Below are 20,590 nucleotides of genomic sequence, written 5' to 3' on the forward strand. Positions count from 1 at the left end.
TGTCAGGAAGGGGCAGATGCCTAAAAAATGCAAAAAAAACTCTTCCCCTCCGCTGCATAAGCGGCATTCCTTGGATTGCCAAGAATGTTTCCATTTCCGTGTCAGGTCCTTTGATGGAAATGACCCCAGCCGCAGTAACATCAGGTAGTGCTTTTTCTGATGGAAGAAGTGGTCTAGCAGATATGGTTGGGGTTGAGGCACTGATTGGATCACTGCCCAAGCATGGGATTTTTTTAGAAAAGGCTGTTTTGTCTTTTAGTAAAGAGGTCCGTTTGATTGCTTTATTAGCTACTGTTTTGAAACCAGAATAGGTGGGAAGAGTAAGCCAGGCCTCCTCTAGCTGCAACGCCGTGAGGCATTCCTTCAGAGCTCTTAACGTTGAATTGTTTAGTCTGGCTTGAGTTTCGATTTCCACCCAACAATGATGCACACGGGTATTGTCCTCTGAATTCCTCATTCTCCATTAGTACTTGACTAGAGACCCTTGTCTATCAGGAATCTGGTTTCTTAGTCCATACTCTAATCGGATTTTGGATTGTGAAATGTGTCAGGGGATCGAAAACAGGTTCTTAAAAAAGGTTGATTGCACTGTGTTTAAAAAGGTGACACCATTAAGGTTAAAAATTTCTGAGCTGTAGGAGATAGAAGGTAGAAATTTGGCTGCAATGACTTTTAGCGCTTGTCCTGTAGAACAACCTATACATTTATTTCTTAAAACTTTGAAAGCGAACTGCGAATGTTTGGCTTTAGTATGTCCTTGTGCCAGTTGTAATTTAAAATTAAGGTTGTAGTCTATTTGAAAACCTAAATATTTGTATGAGTCAACCCAGGTCAGAGGTTACTCGTCCAAGTACCTGAGGAATTTACGATTTGCCGTTGCTTTGAGCTGTCTGACAAAGCATATCACCTTTGTTTTTTGATGATTGATGGTTAATTGAGCCGAGATGGTATAAGCACTTAATTTAATGATGAATTGCTGCAGGCCTACAGGTGTTTGTGCAAGGAGCACGATATTGTCCGCATATTGTAAACTGGGTGTGGGTATTTTACCTAATTTTGGGGGGTCGGATTGACTTGACCGGAGTTGTTTATCAAGGTCGGCAATGTAGCTGTTGAAGAGGCAGGGTGCCAGCACACGCCCTTGTTTTAACCCATTAAGAGTTTGGACATTTTTGGTTATGCTGTGCCTGTCTCCTTTCCTGACCTGGACCCAAGTCTGGGAATACAGATTGATTATGGCCTCCAGGAGTTTTAGTTGGGGCATCCCAGTTTTGCCTTTTTGCCCATAACTTGGCTCTCTGGACTTTATCAAAGGCTACTTTGAGGTCTATAAAGCACGCATACAGAGGCCTTGATTTTGCGAGGGTTTGATTGGCCAGCAGGGTGACCGCGAGATGTTCGTGAGTATGCCCATCCCTGCCCTGAATCCTGTTCCAGTGTAGGGAATGAGATTACATCTACTGACCCAGTCCTCTAAATCAACCAATAGCTTTGATGCATACATTTTTGCCTCCACGTCAATGAGGGCTATCAGGCGGTAGTTGGAGGGGTCAGAGCGGGCGCATGACTTGTATATTGGGTTTAAAATACTGCCCCTCCAATAATCTGGGATATTTCTGGATGCTAGGATGGAAGAGAAAAGTGGCATGAGAAGGCTGGACCAGAATGGAGGGTTGTGCCAGAACAAAGCCATTTGGCAACTCGTTGGGACCTGGGGCTCCCTTGGATATTAGATTTTTTATGATTTTTAGAACTTGCTCTTTCTGGATCTGTGGGGATTATTCGAGTGCTTCTGGATTACGAGTGACTTTGATTCGATCTGCAACGAGTGCCCCCTCGCCTAGTTGGGAACCATAAATTGCGGGGCCGACAGTTGATGTTTCGTTGTATAGGAAATCGATGGGAGCTCCCCAAGGTGTCCTCCATAATGTCTGAGTTATAATGCCAGTTCTTGCCGTTTGTTAACTGATTGATAATTTCCCAAAAGAGCCTGGAATCCCTTTGTTTGCAGAAATGGTGGAGTTTGGCCCAGAGGTGTTCTTAAAGCCCTTTTTTGCCACCTTTGTGTCTCTTTGTAGGTCTTTTCTAGCTGTAGAGATTAATAGCAAGAGATCCTGGTAGGGGGGCAGAGCCCTGAGTGCATAGTCATCTGAGATGTTTAGGCACTTGTTGTTTTTGAATCCTGAGATGTTTGGTGAACCAATCGGCCCCTTGATGCCTTCTCACTTGTTTTCCTGTGGCCTGGTTATAACATTTTTGATTTAGTTCTAGGTTAAAGCGCTCCCAGGCCTGTGTGTTTATGGGTTTAGTTTGAAATCTTTCCAGAAGACAGATGCATGTCCCCATGATAGGTTAAAGTGCTCCCCGGCCTGTGTGTTTATGGGTTTAGTTTGAAATCTTTCCTGAAGACAGATGCATATCCCCATGATATCGCTGATCGTATCCTTTTTCCGTACAAGGAATTTTAAATTGTAGCATTGTGTTTGTTGAGATGATGCGTTGGCTGGCACTGAGTTTACGATGTTTCTTAGCAACATGAAGGATTGTGGTTGGTTTCTGTCCTATCCATTATTTGGAAGTTTGTGATAGATAAAAAAAGATCTTGATCTGTAAAAGTGTAGTCTATGGTTGAAGCTTATTTTTGGGTGATCCTAGTATATGCTGCAGGGCCGTCTGTCGGGATGCTCCTGTTAAGGATGCTCATTGAGAGGTCAACCAAACGGGCCGCACATCTTTAACCAAGGGTGTCACGTTCGTTCGGGCCGAGTACGGTCTTTGGTGCCTTTATTTTCGTTTTGCAATAAATTCATGTTAAAATCCCCTGACGGGATGATATTCGCATCCAAATGGGCGAGTTTCAATGTTGCCAATGTTGCTAATAAATGGCCACCTCTTGTCCGTTTGTGTTTGAACGCTGGGTGAATGTAGATATTAAGAATAAGCAAACAATTGAGGGGCGGCGCTTCAAGTTTGACACATTGCAACCAAGAAAACTCAAGGTCTATAGTAGAAACTTGCCAGGGAATGTCAGTTGAAATGAAAATTGAAAGGCCCCTTTTAGCTCTGCCTTGGTTGGCGACTTTTTTGGATGGCTTCAGAAATTCCTTGTAGCCAGTTATGGGTGTGGAGTGTGTCAACCAGGTTTCCTGAAAGAGACGAATATTGTTCTTTGTGATGAACTCCATGAAACCTGGATCATCTCATTTAGTTCTAAGGCCGAACACATTCCAGGAGCAGATGTTACAGCCCGGGAGTAAATTGGTGACTTCGTGAGATTTGGTTCATGCCGTGTCTGAGGGTGTTCCGGCCAAGATGAAATCCCAGAATCCTGGAGGCTTAGTGGCTTCTCTGTGAGCAAAAGTGATGGTAATTTTCCTGGTCGTGGGCTTGTTCCTCTTTGGAAGTGTTTGATGGTCTGGGCCTTTGGCTCCCTTTAACAGGCCCGCTGGTTGAGTAGACGGTTGAAGCAGGTTGAGGTAGCAAGAGTAGTCTTTCTTTTTTAACTTAATACCCCACTTTGCAAATTTGTCCCTCTGCTTCCAAATTTGTTCAATAAGTGAGTTGGCTACAAATGTTGCTGTGGTTGTTTCTTGGCCCATGCCGTGGGAGTTCTGTTTAAACTGTATACTAACGATGTCACAGGTATTTATGTGGCTCAGAGGGGGCAGGGCTTTAAAGAGTGTGAGCATGACACTTCTATTTAGGATATCATGATTTCCCCGTGAAACGTAGTGAGGGATGAAGTCCAGTTTGTTTGTTTTGTAAAGACGTGTCCCACTGTGACTCTTGATGTACACCCCTTACCGTTACTTTGTCGGCCAGTGTGGGCTCTATGATAGTCAATGGTATGGTCGGAATAATGTTAGTGTTGTTTAGTGTACATTGTCCGTTAACCCTTGTCCAAATAGCATTATTGCTTCCAAGGTTTAAACCGTGGGTTAAATCTGGGTGGCAATTTTCTTTCCTCTCGTTGCCTGTAACCACATTTGCTACCCGTGAGCAGACTGATTTTCCCAGACTGCGGTAGTTCCCTTTTGGTGTCATTTAGACAGCTGGGTGTAGTAGGTTGGATGGATAAGGAGTTCAGTTGATCCTTGTTTACAATTGCATCCAGGGGAGGCAAAGCCATGTCATGGTCACTCTGTTTCGTTCCCTGGTCAGATTTGGCAGGAAATAAGTTGGTTGCCTGTCTAGAATGTCTTCTGTTTCTTGGTTTTCTAAGGTGTTTTCTCTCCCGCTTGGTTAATATTTTGGTCGCTGTTGACGGCTGACCTAATGATTGCTCACATTGATCAATTGATTGAAAAGCCAAAACATTTAGATTGTCAAAGGTTTTAGCTGAGCTAGGTGCGGTTGAATCTGCCTGTATTTGTTCCAAGTTGGATTCCATTCCACTGGTAATGTGCCCCCCGTGGGGCGGGGTTGTACAGTGTCCATTGGCCGTAGTGCCTCGTGATCTATCTTTGCCTGTGAAACATTCTTTGTTGGAACGTCCCTAGTTGTGACCAAAAGGTCTGACAAAAGGGTGGGGATCCCCGCTAATTTGTCAATTATTTGGGTGCAGTGGCAGTGGCACATTTGGTGTGTTGTTTCCCAGTCTCGCTGCATCCTCAAGATCATCTCATTAAAACTCTGCAGTTTCTGTTCTACTCCCTGAACGTTGATTGCTAGGATGTTTAGGAGGTCCACTTGGGTGTCCAGCTTATCTGCATGGTAAGTCATTGCTTTGGCGATTATATCCATTGTTTGTAACAAAGCTGCCAAGCTGAAGATGCTGGGAGACTGCCTAGTTCAGTGGGAGATGCCTGGGCGTTATGTTCCCAGTAGTTTGAATGTGCTGACAAAGTAGCTTGTAGAATAGCTGAGGTCCCGCTAGGTTGTTCCCTTGTTTGGGAGGGATGTGACAAGTGGGTTAAACCATGCATATCAGGGTAGAGAAACCACTCCTCCTGTAGATTGACATGGCAAGAGATCTGGCCCTTTTGTTGTTCCGCTGGCACTCCCGACAAGAACGAAAAAAAGCCAGGCTTATTGCTATTATTTGTGTTGATGTTGGAGAAGACAGACTCCTGAAATTCGTGGTGTTGAGTGCCTTGAGAATTGGTCAGATTCCCGTTTAAACGCGAGGTATTATGGTCATCTGGTTGGTGGGGGCCCCTTCCTTGAGGCCTTGGGGGCCGTTGTTTCCAGGTGAATTGAAAGTAGGGTCTGCTGACTGAGGAGATCAACGGAAGAGTGATGGTGGTGTAATTGTGCCTCGAAAACTTGATTGTTTTGCCTTCGTCTGAGGCCTGGCTGGAGGAGAGCTTTAGATGCTAAGAGTTGGAGGCTTGGAACTGCGTTGGTGGCTTTGTGCTTGACTTCCCAGCCCGATTGTTGAGGTGTCTGGTAACTTCTCCTCCCACACTCACAACTCATGATCCCTTTTTCGCTGGGGGTACTCATGGTGGCCTCATTCACAGAAACTGTGCTAATACTGGTTTCATCTCTTGCTTTAAGGGCCCTAAGGTCATTGCGGTGTCGATTATCCTAAGTAGATTATATTATGACTTTTAAAAAGTCCAAAATCAGTGCCCATTTGCTGCTGTTTGGTGTTGAGTGATGCCTAATTGGGACTACAGAAGTAGATTTGGTGCTGCCTCCCCATTTTGCTTCTGAAGTCACCACTGTAGGTGTTTTTGGCCAGTTGCTTGCGTTTGTTAAAGTTGCATCCATTAGGACTCCCAATTCTTGCTGCCAGTCTTTATCTTCTTTAATTGGTGTACACGTTACTGGGGAGGTCATACTAGGGAGATATTTGGCTGCAGCCTCTTTGACCTTGTCCTTGTCCTTTGGCAGGGGCGTTTCTTTGATTTTCCCTGACCGCATACTCCGTTGCCACCACCCCAAATGGGAGGAAGAGAGAAGATAAGTAGGACTTCAGTTGGGGTGGAGGGGTAGTGCAATGTTGCATGGAGCAGGTTCAGCTTTGCTCGGTCTCAGTCTGGGTGACAGTGGGGGGGGCGAGAGCACGGCACACTGGGGGCCGCCAGCCGCACCCAACCTAGTTGGGCCGCCTCCGCGGACACTCCCAGGCACTTCACTCTGCAACCTCCAGCTAAGGGAGGCCGCACTCTCGCACTCTTGAAACCCACTAGAAGCCCACTTGTGGGCCTCGCAGCGCACTTGCCTGCCTGTGCCTGTACCTGTTGTTGTGTCAGTCAATTAAGATTACAGGGGAACCCTACTTACAAAGAAACAGGGTGATTGTGTTATACTAAGGAGACAGTGGTTCTCGTAGACACAATGAATAATAATAGAATAAAAAGCGCACAATGGCAATACATTTGTAAGGGAAAGGGATAATGCAAGAGGGAAAAGAAACTTCTACACGATGAAACACATTCAATGTTTATATTTTCAACAAAAAAGACATTGATATGTAAATATATATCATTTCTTTAAGAATTTTTAAACAAATATATATTTTGTGCAGTGCATCCCCAAGTGAATCATGGAACCAGTGATCAATTATGTACAGTGGTTTGGTAAAAAACGATTTCCATATGTACAAGAAAGGACCAATTAATATAATACAGTAACAGCGAAGATGTCTGATAACTCCAGCTATATGCGGTCTTTTTGTACTCGTGTCGACAGCGTTTCAACCCCTCTGTTGGATGTGGGGTTTCCTCAGGACGGTAGGTATTGGGGATATCTGGATTGTGAGAACAGCCTTGGTGGACGTGTAATCTCCTGTGTTAGTGAAAAATAATCAAAAATGCACTCACGTGAGTACCCGGCCGGGTGCTCACGATCATGAGGTGTAGGATGCCTTCTCTGAATGATGCGCGATGGATTCTGCCCTGTAGGCTTGATAGATGACGCATCGAACCGGAGAGAGTCTGACCCCGCAACACGCCAATACCTCATCGTAGGAGACCTCGTCACTCTGCACCAAAAATTAAAAGACACCATTACGTGTCTATCACTATCAAGCCTACAAGGCAGAATCCATCGCGCATCATTCAGAGAAGGCAGCCTACACCTCATGATCGTGAGCACCCGGCTGGGTACTCACGTGAGTGCATTTTTGATTATTTTTCACTAACACAGGAGGTTACACGTCCACCAAGGCTGTTCTCACAATTCAGATATCCCCAATACCTACCGTCCTGTGGAAACCCCACATCCAACAGAGGGGTTGAAACGCCGTCGACACGAGTAAAAAATGACCGCATATAGCTGATGTTTTCAGATATCTTCGCTGTTACTGTATTATATTAATATGTCCTTTCTTGTACATATGGAAACCGTTTTTTACCAAACCACTGCACATAATTGATCACTGGTTCCATGATTCACTTGGGGATGCACTGCACACAATATATAATTGTTTAAAAATTCTTAAAGAAATGATATATATTTACATATCAATGTCTTTTTTGTTGCAAATATAAACATAGAATGTGTTTCATCAGGTAGAAGTTTCTTTTCCCTCTTGCATTATCCCTTCCCCTTACAAATGTATTGCCATTGTGCGCTTTTCATTCTATTATTATTCATTGTGTCTACGAGAACCACTGTTCCTGTGTCAGGCCTCCTGCCTCTTCTCCGAGCCACGGCCGTTCGGCTTCCCGATATTCCCGGGGTGTACCTGATGTTGTGTACCTGATGTTGTGTAGACTCGCTAGTGTGTGGTGTGGAGACGGCTGCAGGAACGGAAGCGGGCTGCGGGCTCTGGGCTACAGGTAGAGGAGGGCAGAGAGGGCCAAAGCCAGACACCAGGAGCGGCAGTTTGGCATTTCCACCTCACGATTGACCGCCAAGCTGCTGCAAGCTGCTGCTGCTTCGGTCAGCACGAAAACCTGGAACAAGATGTCTATAATATAGCGATTCCACAAATTTATTAGCAGAAACGTTAAATCTCAACTTCCCTTGAAAACCTTGTGCAAGTTATTAACAAGCATTTGCAATGCAATCGGTCTCGCCTTTAGGATCTTATAAGTGTTTACACATGCATTATATTATCCCATATTACTGCAATGGACTATGTGGCAGTGATAAGTGTGGCAGTATATTTGGCACTTGTTGGCATTAACTTCTAGCAGGGTTAATTACTTTGCATCTCACAATAACAAATGCGAGAATGTATTTGCTTTGCAAGGCTGTTAAACACCCTACAGGCTGTACGAAAACATGCAGAGCTGCAGTGATAATATATATTCAGGACTATCCCCTGGCACAGCTGGATGGACAGGCCCCTGATTGGGTGATTAGCAAACTGCTTACTGTCCCATCTTAATAAATAGTCGTGTTTTGTGGCGGCAATGAACGATGGCTGATTAACTGTGGCGCTGTCGAATCTCCGAAATGACTTTTCCTTGGCTCCCTGCCTGCCCTCCTGAAGCTACGTCTTGCCGTGGTATCCAGCATTTTCCCTCCCAGCAGCGAACCATCAAAAGCCAGTTACATGCCAGCTCGGTGGCCCCGCCCGGCCGCCTCTCTCCTACCTGTCCTGGGGGCCCAGTGCCTTGGGGAGGGAAGCAGTACAGATTAACAGCCGAGAGAGGCACTGCCCAGCCTAATGCGTGTTACTGCTTGGCTTTGACTGCACTGCCTGAAAGAGGGCCTGTCGCCTCAATCAGCCCTAACTTGCTACCACTTACAAATTGACTGGTAGTTATAAGTCAGTTTTTGCCTGGCATGAGATAGCAAATAAGTTAAGGTTGACTTTATGAATGAATCAGGGCAGGTTAAGAAAGCGCACTGCCCCACAGCGCCATTTTATCGAAGCATTCTGCATGTTTTTTATATAGCTCGAACCGGTGCTTTAAATGCGCCTACAGATGCTTTAAATAAGGGGGAAAAGCTTGCATTAACAGAGCCTACCAGCAAATTCAGTAGCTCATGGGACAGAAAGCCCATTCAAATTCCGCAGGGCTAATGTGGGAATTATAGCAGGGCTGGCCCAGGCTTTCATCCTTCAACTGCCGATAGTATGACCACCCATTTAGTTGATATGCACAGTGTGTAATTCAAGCACATACAAATAATGTAAATTGTCATGCTGCTGAGGAAGCAAGTTTTAGGTTATGTGACAGACAGAGAGACAGATACAAGTACTGGAACAGCAGCAACTTGTGCAGTTTAAGGCGAACTGCAATAAAAAAAACATGTGAAAGAATTTGTGATTGTTACTTAACATGTATTAGCTTTAGAGAAAATGAATTTACGGTTGACAATTAAACTACATTTTGCATATATGCTAATTATTAAGTAAACTGCTGCTACAGAAAAACAGTGAGAATGCAAGATGTCAGTGATTTAGGAGTTCTGAGTCAACATGTTAAAAAGGCAAGGTCGTTGTCCCGTCCTTCTAGTTTTAGTTAAATAACACTCGCTGTTGCAATTAATTACATACATAAACATTGCAAAAAGGAAATGCGGAGGCTGTGTGTCATATTATAATTGCCACTCGGCTGCATGTTTGTCATTGTTATCCTGCTGTGGTCGTCCTCCAAACTGCCATTAACATAAACGCAATAAAGTTGTAACTGTGATGAAGGTAGGCTAACAGGGATGCAACAACAGGGTGGACGGTCAACCGGATGGAAACAGGTCAAATGTGAAGTGTCAAATAAGAAAAAGAAAAGCGGATAGTGAGAACAATTTGTGAGAACAAATTGGCACAATTTAAAAGATATATGAAAGGGTAGTGGACATGGTGTGATTTGAAACCTATTTGCAGGGTGGTCAGGAGGGGTGGCTTTTGTACCTCTAAATGGGAGGTGCTGCTTGCTCCGTGCACGGTGGGACACTCCACGGATGCGTTGAGAGCTTGTGAAAAGGCACGAAGTACTCTCCACGGAAGGCTGCACCGGTCGGACCCTCACAAACAAGCAGAGTCCCAGCACCACCACACCCTACCCCCTTCCCCAGTAGAGAGCGGGCCCGGCACAGGTGACCAACCTATTGTTCAGGGTATCGGCCACGCTCCTGGTATTGCGCCATGTCATAAGATCTTGCAGGTGTATTGGAAGACCAGTAAGTCGGCCTTAGGCCCTAGGGGTGCGGGAGCCGTAAGCTCGGGTGCAGGAGCCAGCGCCACTGCCGGCAGCTTCATAGCACTCTTCTTTGGCCCTGGTATGGTCATTGCGGGGCCTGGATAAAAGAAGGGCCCGGCCCACCACAGCTGTCACCTAATAACTGCACACTCCACTGCCGGAAGTTGTTGCCGAAAGTCAATATTCGGCCATTTTGATTTAAGACCCGTTTCCCTGAAATAAATGACCCGTTAGATGCGCATTCGTCAGGCAAGACGTCACACTCTCTTCAAGTCTAGTAATATTACGAGTTTGACACGAACTCCCCAAAAATTATACATACGTGGAAAACACACTCAGCAGGGGCTGAAATATTTCAAGTATGTTATTATGATGCGCTTGTCTCAAAATTTAAAAAAATGTATACGTGCCTGGGAACACACTCAAAAGGGAAACTTTTCAAGTGTGTCAATAACATTACGCGCTTGCTGGGAGCCGCTGCCACTCAGTCTCTGTAATGGAAAGCAGAGCGCCACGTCCACCCACCCCTAAGAGGAGGAGCGAGCAAGCACGCGCAAAAGTGAAACGAGCTTGCCTCCAAGTAAAACAAAAAATGCAAGGCACATTTAAAAAAAATGAGATCCACAACAGACCTAAAAAAAAGCACTAATACCAGTAAAGGGGCCCATAGCAATGGGCGTGCCCCACAGGGAAAAAGGAGGGACATAAAACACAGTTACCCAATATCAAGTAGTACATTCTGAAATACACACTGAATAACAAATAGGAAAACGGAGGCGGGGACTCCCCTACTAAAGCATATACTGCATGTCTTAGCGAAACAGCGCATGCGCTACCTAGGCGAGACCTAAAAATAAATACGTCTTTCTGCCGGCAGAGGTCCTTTTGACACCAGAATGAAAGGATGTGAAGAAAAAGGCTTACAAATTGCTGCGGTTACTTGAAAACAAACCGACCTCGATTTAAAACAACACTGCTCCGAACAATTGACAATCGCGCTTGCCACTTATAATATTTCCTTAGGTAAGAGCACAACTAACAATACTTTTCTATTTAGAATGAAATAAGCCAAAACGAAATTTGTCTCAAAATAAACACTACACAAATAACCTGGCATAGCTGAAGCTTTGCGCACCATTCCGGCGTGAGAGATAAATCGTGTCACAGTGTCTCAAATGTCGCATCTATTGGCTTGTGCATGGCCATCTCATTTGGAACTTCCACATTCCTGTCCCAGGAGTAACTTGTAAAGGAACAATCAGACGACACGGGTGATTTGTTTTGCAAATGTAATTAATTGAACATTTAGAAACATAAACAAACTTACAAATCCTGATTATTGGAGCAGGGTTGTGCATTTCACTTTAGTGCGTTCCATTAATAGCACTCATAAGTTCCTTGAGCAAGGAGTAAGTATGGCAATATATAAAAAGTATGGAGAATGTCGCTTGAATTTGTGTAGCAGGTGCTGCCCTGGGAAGTTCGAAAACATATAGCCGGCAGTAATATCACCTATATCGAAGCACTAAGGTTCCAAGATTATTCAATCGGTCTTTATTTCTTCACATTTGAAAGACGGCTTTCACTTCACATTCATAATAGAGTGAGGGATTAAATATGACTTAAAAAGCTTCAGATTTAAGCAATTTTATTGAAGCGAGAGTCCACTCCCTCAAAGTTATTGATATGGGGAACCAGAGTGTCCGAAATGAAGCGGAGGCCTTACTCCATATTTTAGTCACAACAGACATTTGTTTGTGGTGCCATCCTAATTTTAGGAATGATGGTGAGTTCTAAAGTTACTTCACTATGCGAAAAATGCTACTCCTGGATGAAATCATATGACCACCTTTGAAAGAAAAAAATTTCTATCGTGATTTCCTCATTGAATTTGTGGTTGGTAGGCCTCGTCTATGTGAGAAACAGGCCTTACTACTTCCAATGGGACCAGTAGTCTTTCCCAGTTCATTGCATTGTGTTCTGCTGCAGCTTCACCATATGGTTTTAATACACAAATAGAGCTCTAACATTTTATATTCATGACAAATGTAGGACACACACCGAAAACCATGTTGCAGGAATGGGAGTTGTAGAATTTAAGCCATTTTCTATGGGGGAAAAACACAGTAATTGAACACAATGATTTGGTTAATTGTGTCATAGGAATTGTGGCAGTGCTCCACAAAGCTAGAATAAAAATAAGTTCTCTAAAAATTCTCAAACATCTTCCCCATCCATGTGAGAATAAAAGTCTACAATGCTGATTGAAACATGTACCTACGTTACAAACACCAGACTGTCAGTTTATTCCTCAGCATTATGTCCTACCTTCACCAATGCGTTTAAATGAGCAAGTAACATTTCAAAACATACTATATTTGTGACAAAAGCGAGGCATTTCTGGACACCAGGTTGTTGTAGTATGTGCTGTTAAATTTCAAGCCTCTTTATGAACCAGACGCAATTATAAGTATGGGATTTAATTCATTTAATGTATAATATATTTAAAAAACCTAAAGTATTCAATAAAATAGATTCCTACCTAAGTCCATCATCCCCCTTTTCAAGTCTGTTTCCTCAGACCATCCATCCTCTCTATTGCACAATCCCTCCTTAATTTTAAGACGGTAACATTTTTACAAACATACAACATTTTTTTAATCTTCATGGAAATGTATGGAAGTTAAAAATTTAGAGGTGCAAGAAGCTATTTGCACATCTCATGCATAATATTGATAGATTTGTGCTGTCAAGTGTTGTGAAACCCCCTGAATGAGTTGCTGTTTGGGAATTTCATTTGAACTCTTCGATATGCACAGACAGGTTTTAGTGTAAAGGGACGTTCCGAAATGTGGACTGATGCTGAAATGAGACTTTTCTAAGATAATAGATATGAATGTCTTAGGGAAATATCAACTTGGTAGGAGCCAATCAGACTCTGTGCACTATATCACTGCTAACTAGTTCCAAGTGCTCATCCCTTAACCCCTTCCATGCTGGGCCGATTCCGCCGCTGTGCGGTAAACAAACGAACAGGGCGGGGCCGTGACGAACCCCAGCCGTCATCAGCACACGAGCACCGTGGAGCGTGACGGCTGGGGTTTGTCATCAGCATGGAAGGCGTTAAAGATGGTAAAATTGGCTTTTACTTTATGGGCTGTGGAGATCAGCTCTAGGACTTGTCTGCTTCCGCTTAGGGACTTTTCGTCTGCTCAACTGCCTCTATTTAATTGTCTCAATAGAAAGCGACCAGCAGATGTCCGTAAAATACCAGAATTGCTTTCTGCTGAAAGACTTTCTTTTTTCTATGTTTCTGGCAACTGCCTCTGTTTAAGTTTCTTGACAGAAAACGACCAGTAGAGGTCAGTAAAATACCAGAATCACTTTAGCGTTCTCCAGATTCCAGTCCGAAGAAACTGTCTTCCACGAGCACCCATAGCCAATAATATATCTTTTAAATCCTGTATTTTTTGTGATATGAACACCTAAGGCCCTGATTTTATATTAGAAACAGAGCTTTGGACTATACCATTTCCCACTGAAAGGCAATATTTCTCTCCATGTGTTCCCATACCTAGTGTGTCATGCAGTTTGGTGCTTACTTTCTTTCAATGCTAAAGAACAGTAGATGTTTCAGCACCTAGGCAAATGTGCTGCATAGCTACCTACATATAAGGTCCCAAAGGCGAGACCGATTGCATTGCAAATGCTTGTTTAAAATATGTCCACATCCTGGGCAGTAGGGCTGTAGCGCCTTAATGCCTGGTGGCTGTGGGACTCTTCTTTTGTTTATTTTGTACAACAGCAGAATGTCTAATATACAGAGCTTAATGAGGGCTCTGTGGGATCCTGGGCTGTGCTCTAGAAGGCCCAGACGACTGTCCTTCGAGAACAGATGATATCATATCAAACAAAAGCCAAACAAAAGAAATGCCTGGACATCCCTGAGCTCGAGACAGCAATACACTGAGCTGATAGAGAGGGAGTCAAGCCGGGGGACAAACGGATGCAGTATCACTTACAATTACTGTGGCTATGCGACAATACCCCCGTATTTGAAGGCTTTGTACAACTACATAGGCCAGCAAGAAGGAAAAGGTTTGGTCGTCCAGCTGGGGGCATTATGACTCTTGTCTCGCCAAGATAGCAAAAAGTGCTATGATTGTAAATACGACTTGTAAATGGTTATTGGTCATTGATGTATCCCTGCTGGGCTCGGTAGTGGCGTATGATCATATGATAATAATAAATGTTTACATTCAATGGGGATCAAATGAAGAATATAAGATAGAAATAAGACGTTTTGAAAATGACCTAGACACATTGTGTGAAAAGTTAGAAAATTATATGACAATTGTAATGGGTGATTTTAACCATAGATTGAACCCCTCGAGATATGACCATTGGGTTAAAGACCTCTTGAGCTCAAATAATATACCCCCTGCTGTGTTTCCAAATTGTACTATCTCTAAACTAGACACAAAGTTGGGCACATTTTTGGGGCTTAAAGGAATGTTTTGCTTAAATGGCAGATGGGAAACAGACTGCCCTGCAAGGCAGACCTTTAAGATAGGTTCCCAACTTTGCCCGATTGATTATGTATTCATCCATGCGTGGAACTTTGATCTTATCAATGGGTTTCAGATAACTGCTTGTGATGGTAGTGATCACAACATTTTGCAATTTGCATTAGCAAGGGGTCTTCAAAGCTCTAGAGAATTGGTTCTCCCTCAACAAGTAGAGTACCCTAAACGGCTGACAACAAGATTAACTGAGCAATATATTGGAAAGCTAGCTGAATTTCAACAGAAAGTGGATCTGGCAGATGCTAGGGCTAAGAAAGTGCCTTGGTTCGAGGAAAAGATAAAAGAAATGGTGCAGTGCCTTAAAGTAGATATAAAAAGTAAGAACCCATGCATAACTGCTAAACAATCAATACAAGCCAAACAGCCGAGTTGGTTTAACGGGGAGTGTTTAACCAGGAAAAGAGAAATAAGAAGGGAAGAAAGAAGCCTGAGGAAAAAATATGATCCAATAAGACAGAAACATTTAAGTAATATGAGGAAGGAGTATAAAATGGTAGTTAGAAATCTGAAGAGAGAATTTAAAGAGAAATGCTGGGTTAACTTGCTGGAAAATATTGAATCTAAAAACTTGCGACAGTTTTGGAATTTGATAAAGGTAGCAGCAGGTCAGGCTAACAGGGCTCTGTGTAGTAGAGGAAGCAGCATGGGAAGAATATCTAGGTGAGTTATACGGAATATATGCTGAAGAAGCAGGTGGGGGATCTGTCCCTGGATGGAGACGGTGGTAGACCTAAAACCCTTATTTACTACAGAAAAGGTCAATAAAGTCATAAGAAGTCTAAACCTAACCCGTGCTGCAGGTCCAGATAACCTACCAGCAATTATCATAAAGTCCCAGCAAGATTGGTGGGCGGAATTTTTTTCCTGTATGTTTTTTGCAATATTGGAGTCAGGTAAGATCCCCAAAAAGTGGAGAGGAGCAGTAATCAGACCCATCCACAAGAAGGGAGACAGAAAAGCACCAACAAACTATAGACTTATTAACTTGCTGGATATTGGGGAAAAGGTATTTTCCAAAATAATCCTGGGCAGTCTAAAAGACTGGGTGGAACAGTGGACGATTGTGCCAGTAGAACAAGGAGGGTTTAAGAAGGGGCATTCCACGATCGATCACTGCTTCGCACTGTGGGCCGTGGCCAGGCCCGGACTGGCCATAGCGGGCACCGGGCAATCCCCCGCAAAGCCCTAGCAAAGCGCTCAGCGGCACCTCCAACCCCCCGAGTGGCGAGGGGGGGCCGGCCGAGCACTTTGCCAGGGCCGGTTTTGGTTCCCAGTCCGGCCCTGGCCGTGGCGCGGAAGTCTGTGGAAAAGCAGGGGAAGTTATGCGGCTGCTTCGTAGACTTCTGCGCGGCATTCGACCTTGTAGATAGGAGATGCATGTGGGAGGCCTTAAGAAAATGTAATGTCCCAGAGGGGCTCCTGAAAATTATCCAGGAGCTACACAAACAAAATTGGGCTCAAGTTATTAAAGACACAGACGGAGCCCTGACACCTAAAATATTGATTAAGAATGGTTTAAGGCAGGGATGCGTATTAGCCCCCTTACTGTTTGCAATATATCTAGCTGATCTCCCAGCCACCTTAGAAGTGAATAGAAGCGCCAGCCCTAAAATGCATGGGAAACAATTGTCCTGTTTGCTGTACGCCTCAATGAATACTGCTTGGCTAAACTCCTGACTGTAAATATGGAGAAAACTAAAATCCTATGTTTTGGGAAGAAAACTCAGAATTGTAACTGGTATCTGGGTTCTAGTAAATTAGAAATTGTGAATGAATACAGATACCTCGGTATCTGGTTAGAAAAGTCTTTGATATGGGATATCCATCTGGCAGCCCAAAGTGCCAAAGACCATACATCAGGATGCGGGCTAAGGAAATTTAGCCAAATCTATGGGGATATGTCACATAGACCTTTACTGGACGCCTATAAGGCAATGATACCCCCACAAATGCAGTATGGGGCCGAAGTCTTGTATTTGAGTGGGAAGAACAATTGGGACATTGAGGAGGGGAAATGTTTCAAACCATTGATGTCACTGCCTAGCTCCTCTATGATCCAGGCAATCCAATTGGAGCTGGGAGTGACATCATGGAACATACAGGTACAAGTGGCTCTTTTAAGATTTTGGAAAAGATTGGGATCGGAGGAAGTTTCAAAAGTATCACAATGGTGCAAAGAGGAGATTTTGCACAGCGATTTAAAATGGGCTACGGTGATTAGAATGAAATTGTGCGCAATGTGTAAAAGCCTAAAAATAAAATTTGACCAGGTGACACTGTCGGTTGAAGCCTCAAATGGGGAGCTTAGAACAGCAGGAAGAGAAGTATCCAGGCAAAATGACATGATATACCTGAGAAAGAAAGTATCAGTCAATTATATGATGAATAGCTGGGAGAATGATATGTGGTACCCCTATTTGGATACACTACCTAATGCTGGACTAAGAGCTGAGAGCTCAGATGGAGAATAGGGGTTAACCATTGGGCATCTCATGGAAATAGAAACGCAGAATTGGTACAACCTGACGATAAATGTCGCTGTGGATTAGGTACTAAGTGTAACAATTTACATATTTTACTTGACTGCCAAAAATTTGTGTCACTGCGGAAATTAGTTTTTACGACCTATATTTTTAAAATATTATATTTGAGCACCCGCTAGCAATTAATCTACTTACTGACATGCCAAATCTTGACATCGCAATCGCCATAGCAAAATATATGAAGGCGGTGAAAAGGACTCTGTTGGAACCAAATATGATTGGATGGAAATTGCCATGGAAATATAGTGGGACACGCTCAAAGTAAATTGTGTTTAGGTGGAAATACTATCCTTATGTTAGCGTGACTGTTGCTCGTTGCAATTTTAGGAGTATTGTTATATGACATTTTTAAGCTGTGGGAGGTAGGTAGGAATTGTCCGTGAAGGTACCGCCTTTTTAAAGTATCAGCAAAATTGTTTTGTATATGTTTTATACTATTTATTGTAATATGTAGCATGTTGTTTAGAGACCAATGGTCTAATAAACGTACTTTTACTGATACTGTGGCTATCGCTCAGGCATAAACTCCTTGAAACAATGGCAATTGCCCGGCTGGCAAGTCAATATAGGATCTATAAGGCACAAGGCAAGGCAGAGAAGCTACTATAGTCGTTAACAAATCGAGACCTGTGTGGTAAATAAATAAATAATACCCTATTTTTGACTAGGCATATATCATAACAGATAGCTCAATAAATAAGAGTCAAGATTCGAGGTAGTAGGAGTTTGCAGGTTTAATACAGCATAAGGACAGGAACAGGACAACCTGCATAGGAACAGAATGACAGGGCTAGCGTGGCCCGGCAGCTGCCGGGGCTGGGTCTGGGATGAGCGCGCTAACTTCTAATAACAATACAAGAGCATTTTATACATAGCACAAACACATAGCATTACATTGCAGTAGGCGTAGCAGTGGGTGGAGCAGAAGGCGTGACGCATAGCAGTCGCGAAAGATAAGGGATAAAGAAGGTGTAACTGGGCGTGTACATAGGCATGTGGTGCAAACGTAACAGAATATGTCATGAATGGGGCGGAAACATAGGAGGGGGCTACCTAAGGAGCCGGAACCTCTGACCTGGTGGTGCGCGTAAACTGGCAATGACGTGTTACTAGGAGAAGCTGGGGGCTATGAACTTTGTGCTAGGAGCAGAGACTAAAGTCTGGAGGGTCGGAGCGACATGTACCTAAACCCTATCTAGTATCTGATGTTTAGGGAACATGTTGATATAAACTAGAAGTCATGAGGGGAAAAGCTAACTGACTCTAAGACTGGAGCATGCATTATTCTACATGTAGTGCGTGATGAAGAATATTAAATGACCATTAAATACAGTATTTCTTTTAACATGGAGCCGCATAGGCTAGACAATGACGGAAACTATTGATGCAGTTCAGTAGCTTAGGAATGCAGAGAAGGAGGACTGAACTGATAGCTGGAACTATAACATACTTTTGGCAGACTCAGAGGCAGAGCCAGGCTGCACCGGGCACTGCGAGGCAGGAAGTAAGTGAAAGGTCGAGGATACAGGTGGGGGCTGGATCGCTCCTTAGCGAGGCTCAGGAGACAGGAGCTGAATCTAGGGTCCGGGCCCTGTTGAGGCCTAGAAAACGGGGACTTTATAATGGAATAACGTGCACACTGGGAAACGTGGCAACGTAGCTTTACATAGGCCTGATATTCGTAGTATTCACGAGGACTGTAAACTGGCATACTAGAGGTGGACACAACTATAATTGCGTCTTTAATCGGACATGGGGAATAACATATGCATATTGGTCATGCACACATAACATATGAGGGATGACACGTAGGGACACAGAACATGGCAAAATTTACTTTTCCACATTCCCTCCTTGTCACTACGTTTCCATCAGGAAACATCAATTTTCATGATTCCGTCTATCATTTCATACAGTACCATTTGTTCATCTCGAATTGTCTTGGAACGGGATTTAGAACGGGGCTTGGGACTAGGAATACAAGAGGTAGCACACATGCCGCAAATCGCAGGGCCACATTGTATACAGAGGCAGCAGCTGAATATGATCGCTACTGCTATACCTAGAAAGGACAGGACTTTCCATCCCCAGGCAGAAATTATATTCCAGAACCAACCGGACCATGTCCAGGTGCCTGGATCTTGGTGTAACAGATGGGCAATTTTATGGAGTCTGGTTATAGCTGAATAAACAGACGGCGCGTTGTTTGGAATGAAAATGCAACAACTAGATCTGAGGACTCTACAGGCCCCGCCCCTATCGGCCAGTATGACGTCAAGGACGAGACGATTCTGGAGCACGACAATTCTCATAAAGGATTGCTCTTCGGTTAAGTTACCTAGAGCGGAGGCAGTCTCATCTACTACTGCTTCAAGGGTTCTTGTTAACCTACGGATTAGCTTACTATTTACAACTGTACCTAAATAAGGGAACACACCTTTATCTATATCAATGAATTGTTCTGCGGCAGTTTCAGTATAATCGACAATCGGGAGATTTCTCTTGTGTCTAGTATGTACTAGGAAGGAATTCCTATGGTAGTCAGGTGGGGCTAGGAAAACTGGTGGCAGTAGGAAGGCAATGTAACAGGTTCCCTCCCAATCGAGGGGCAGACGAACATATGCGGTTTGACCACAAACAAAATATGAATGACGTGAAGCTTTGAAATTAGATTTCCCACTGTCACTATACTTGACAACAGTAGTACATTCACTATGTCCTACGTGTACAGAACCCTTATTTCGGACACATAATTCGCCTTTGACTGGTAGTACTGAAATAGCAGGTGAGTCTGGAGTAGTATCAGACTGAACATTCAGGACCATAAAATTCGACGAATAGTTACCTAAATTATACACTTCATTTTCTAGATCTAAACCTGTTCTGTGGGGGAAACCTTGCTTGTCTGGGAAACATGTACTGTTAAGAAAAGACATATCTGTTAAGGATGACGTTAACGTGGACCATGCTCCACACGAACCATTATGTGAAAATGGATAAGGAAAGAGTGGCAGAACTCCCTTCGGTGTCTGGAAAGGGGGGAGTCGACCACACACCCAACAATTAGTGGCATTGCTGGTCTGGTGTGAATAGTGTAACATACGGATAAATGAATTGTTACGCATAGCGAGGCGGTAGGAATATTCGTGAGGGGGTAGATCACTGAACGTGTGCTCTACTGTAACATTAGCAGACATAGTTACATGAGGAACTGGAAAATACAGGAAAAATGCGTAACTGGTGCAGGAAATCATAATGCTGATGAATAATATGAAACTTAGAAAAACGATACATCGAATAGAGTTTTGACTGACTCTCTCACTATGGGGGTCTATTTTATACATGTCAGAAACAGTCTAACCGTTTCACCTAGGGGAGGACTTATACAATCAAACTGACTGACTTATTTTACTAG

Source organism: Lissotriton helveticus, chromosome 3_1 (assembly GCF_964261635.1).
Source record: "Lissotriton helveticus chromosome 3_1, aLisHel1.1, whole genome shotgun sequence".
Lineage (NCBI taxonomy): Eukaryota > Metazoa > Chordata > Amphibia > Caudata > Salamandridae > Lissotriton > Lissotriton helveticus.